The 4928-nt window shown below is 45.7% G+C and overlaps 1 pseudogene; it reads left to right on the top strand.

Annotated features, from left to right (window-relative positions):
* Positions 1-812: 812 nt before the first annotated feature.
* Positions 813-2359, top strand: LOC124683912 (annotated as a pseudogene).
* Positions 2360-4928: the final 2569 nt, after the last annotated feature.

A 4928-nucleotide genomic window follows, 5' to 3' on the forward strand; every position in this document is an offset into this window, starting at 1 on the left:
TCTCACGTTGGGCTTAGCTGAGCGAATCAAATGGCGACACGTGGCCCACTCGGTGGAGTAAGAAACGAGGCCACTGCCCAGCCGGTGCGCGCCTGGTGGAGTATCGTGGATGGCCTCTCCATGCCCCATGGGGGTGCAACAATTATACTTTTAGATGCACGTAATATTATTTATTTATATTATTTAACACAAGCTTATAAAAAAATATAATGATAAGTTTCAAGCTAGCTTGGTGAAGGGTGGCCATGTAAGGGCCCTCACCTTTACCTCACACCTATCTACATCATTTTAAAATCGGATGCCTCACCAACCTGTTCAAAGGCTGAGTCGGAAGCATAAATTGGTCCAGTACAGACTGTTGAACACGCTTCAGAAGTTGTTGTCACCATTTTGTGGATTCATCTTTGAGATAGGATCAAGGCAATGTCCTTGACATGCCTATCGTCAACGCCACCACGACACGAGGCAGCACCCCCACACTACGCGCATCCATCAACACGTGTTCGCCACCAAGACCCTGCTATGTCACGCTGCCGACACTAAGAAAACATGCTGCTCCATCTCGGAGCCCCTCCAGCTAGCACCTGCTAAAAAAATATGCCCTTGGAAGGAGTTGATCTCTTTTGATCGCTATATAATGGAAACGAGCACCGGCCCTGGAGAGAGCTGTGCCTTCGTATCCAATCTGTCACTTTTCAATCGCCATGTCAATTGCGGCATATAGTCGTAGTTACAGTACGTAGCGTATTCATATCCCCTGACTACTTATAGAACAGTCGAAGAATCAACAAGAAAACTAGTGATAGCGCCCAATGTCGATTCCGTTGTCGCCAGAGCTGCTCATCTCCGCAGTTCTGGTGCTGCTACTTGTTCCCGTGTACTTGTACTTCAGGTCTAGCAGTAGTAGATCAAGGAATCCAGCATCGCTCCCCACAAACTGGCTACTGCTGTACATGTTCCCTTCCCTCGTGGCCAACCTCCACAACCTGCTTGACTTCTTCACCCTGGTCCTCGCCGGGTCAGGTCACAGCTTCAGGGCGCATGGCCCGCCTGGGACCGGGATGCGGTTCTTCGTCACCTGCGATCCGGCGAACGTCCAACACATCCTCGCGGCGAACTACGCCAACTTCCTCAAGGGTCCGGAGTTTGCCGCCATCTTCGACATCATGGACGGCAGCCTCTTCACCGTCGACGGCAAGCAGTGCCGTCGACAGCGCGCAAAATTCCAAAGGGTGGTCACTAGCCCGCGGTTTGTTGCTGGTATGGCGGCTGGATGCCGCGACAAGGTGGAGAAGGGCCTCCTCCCACTGTTTGCTCGCTTGGCGGGCAACGACGCTCCATTCGATGTGCAAGAAGTGCTATCGAGGTTCATGTTTGACCTGACCACCATGAGTATCTTCGGCGTGGACCCTGGCCTCGTGTCCTTGGAGATGCCGCTACCGGAAGCCGTCGACGCCCCAGCCGCCATGGACACGGTCTTGGAAGTGGCCTTTTTCCGGCACACCATGCCGGCCTGTTGCTGGAAGGCATTGAGGTGGCTAAACATTGGCCCCGAGAGAAAGCTCAGCGCGGCACACGCGGTGCTACAAGCGTTCGTCACGGGGATGATGGAGAGGGGGAAGATCAACGGTGGACGTGTTGCTAGTGATGAAGACCAAGAGGGTTTAGAGGATCTTCTGTCTTCCTACATCAACGACCCGGACTACGCGGACGATGACTTTCTCCGTGCGACGCTCATTGGCTCTATGCTTGCTGGGAAGGACACAGTCGCCACGACACTGCCATGGACCTTCTACAACCTCGCCCAAAACCCTTACACCATGTCAGCCATCCGTCCGTGATGAACTCTCGCCCATTGCATCATACAAAGTACCTAGTATGGGGATCTTTGAGCCAGAGGAGACCAAATCTCTGGTCTATGTGAGAGCTGCCTTGTATGAGACTCTCAGGTCGTACCCACCGGCGCCTATCGAGCGCAAGACGGTGGTCGCCGATGATATCATGCCAAGTGGTCATGAGGTGCGTGCCAACGACATCATCCTCATATCTATTCACTCCATGTGAAGAATGGAGGGCGTGTGGGGTAAAGATTGCCTCGACTATAGCCCAGATAGATGGCTCTCAGAGAACGGTGAGATGAAGCATGTACCTTCTCACAAGTTCATGGCCTTCAACTCGGGCCCGAGGATCTGCCCTGGCAAGAAGATCGCAATTATGCAGATGAAGACCATTGTCGCTGCAGTGGTGTGGAACTTCGATGTGGAGGTGGTGGAAGGGCAGAGCATCCAGCCTAAGCTATCATGTTCACTTGCAGATGAAAAATGGGCTCATGGTGAAACTGAAGACGCGAAAAATATAACAAGTTGCTTATGGCATCTATACCAAAATGCTGCTAGACATCTCTGCGATCATCCGGAGTTTCTTAAGGTATTAAAGAAGTGTGCATATGAATATAGGCCGGTGGCACATTTTGATATGAAATGGCATGATTTATTGGTTCAATACAATCTCTGCGATTTTTTTCGGATCAATAATATGTACTCGCTCCATCCTAAAATAAATGTCTCGAGTTTGCAAGATATAGATATATCTTTAATTAAAATGCATCTATATATACAAAACAGCTCTTCAAGGTTAGATAGATCAAGCCGAAGCAAACAGATACTATAGCCAGGTACTGTCATCAAAGCAAACAAGAATCCTGCTTTCATGGAGGCTTCCAGAGCAGAAGAACAATGAGATAATCCGCAAATCTACCCTATCTATATCTATAAATCGAGGGACGCCTGTAAATATTCCTGTCAAACAAATCCTGTGGATAAGATAAGCTCAATTCTTTTTTAGTATCCTATTTAAATAAAATTGAGGCACTTATTTTTGGATGGAGGTAGTTCAAGTTTTGATGTGGAAGTGGAGAAAGGGCAGAGCATCCAGCCTCATGGTGAAAGTGAAGAAACGAGAAATATAACACTGGAGGTTTAGACTTTCTTTTCTTGCTTAAAAAAAAACGGAATTGCTAGTTTTCAGTAAATTGGGAACGGATCTGGTGCTCAGGTGCTCAGTAGGTTCCTGCAATATCGGATTTGCGTTGTGATTCGTGCACTTAAGTTGCAAGTACATTCAAATCATTATATTTACTTCGTGATCCATGCTAATGGTGAGTTGCAACTAAGATTCGATAATATCATTCTATTAAAAACAAAGTTAGTTTTCAATAGACTAAGAACTAGTCACATCCTCTTTTAAAAGTGTCTTCCCTTGGACTCGAATGGTCTTGGTTCTTACAGAAAATGTGTTTCATCGGTCTTGTAAACTTTAAGCGTGATAGAAGAAAGCTACGTGCAAACCAAGCAGGCACCTAGAGATCTAACATGCCTACGAAAAAGATTGCGTTAGCAATCTTAGAATGAACATTACCACAGTGATACACCACCTCACAAGAGATTACCACGAAGAAGGCATGACAACCACTAATTCCTCCTGATAATAACATAGATCAAATAGGCACGGCAAGAAAGAAACATGAATATCCCTGAGTGCTACATTGGTTGTACAGAAAAAAAAGATCAAACAAGTAATAAAAGTATGACATGATCGTAATTCGTACAGGAGATGCCATCACCTATCAAATGTCAAAACTAGTCTCGTTCGTTACACTAACTAGTTGAATACCCATGCGTTGCAACAAAATAATAATATAACGTGTAAAAGCATGAACCTAAGTTGCAACAGAATAATAATATGACATGTAAAAGCATGAATGTAATTGGGAACCTTTTTAGTTTCTCCCATCTAGCTATCTTTTTCCCCTTTTAATTGTCTATATAAAGATTTGTTCATCAGCACCATGTGCTAGTACTAGTGTTGTACCACCATGAATGCATAAGTAAGCTCTACTGGGAGGGGGGAGGGGGGAGGGGGGGGGGGGCAGTGGCCCCCCACCTCCCCTGAATTACACTAAGCTCCGCCACTGTTTGCATTCATTTGCTTCCAAATAGTCTAGGACACTATGATGAAGGCCTCCATGAAGAAAGGCTTGTCGTAGTTTGCTCTGATGTGAATGGCGAGCACACATGACATGTCTGTTTGCATATGTTCAAGAAGACAGACTGCATACTCTTTGGTAAACACTTCCTTTGAACGAAACTCTCAAACCCGCATAATTATATGCATCGTAAGTGTGATGAATTCAACCAGGCACCTTTATGATTCATGGCTGGCAAAGTGATTCTTACCATTTTACCAATGTCGAGTCTGAGATCAGGAAAGTCCCTCAAGACAGTCTTGACGGTGGCTTCGACAAGGTCCCAGTCCTACAAAAAAAGACATGTAGAAATGTCAGGCAAACTTTCTAAAATAGCAAGTGCGCAAGAACACTGAAACTTGATGTACCTTCGCGTCAACATTTCTGAAATGGACTGATAGCAAAATTTATTGTTTTCAACAAAAATACCACTGATCCCTTGAAAGGGCCTCCTCCAGACACTCTGTAGTCTGTTGTGCAAAAAAGAGTATTAGAATTTTCAGATTATATATTACGTTATACTAGAGAATTCCTCACGCGATTGAGCGAGCCAAAGTACATTTCTACATGTTGTGCATCTTTTTAGGAACCGTTGCACATCTTATTCTTTGATAAAAAAAAGAGTAAGCCAAGTACTTTAAGATATTTCACATGTTATATATCGCCCTGGCACTACGCCAGGCGCCAGGGCATATGTGGCCTCACCTATCACAACGCTGTTTCTGGCAGTGGCCCTCCTGAACTACAGTAAGCTCCGCCACTTTTTGCATTGATTTGGTTCCAAATAGTCTAGGCCACTATGATGAAGGCCTTCATGAAGAAAGTCTTCTCGAAGTTTGCACTGGTGTTGGAAAACATGGTGTGAACATCTTGAGCGGAGTTCCAATGGGAAACCAACAAAATT

This window comes from Lolium rigidum, chromosome 1, assembly GCF_022539505.1.
Source record: "Lolium rigidum isolate FL_2022 chromosome 1, APGP_CSIRO_Lrig_0.1, whole genome shotgun sequence".
In the NCBI taxonomy this organism is placed as follows: Eukaryota; Viridiplantae; Streptophyta; class Magnoliopsida; order Poales; family Poaceae; genus Lolium; species Lolium rigidum.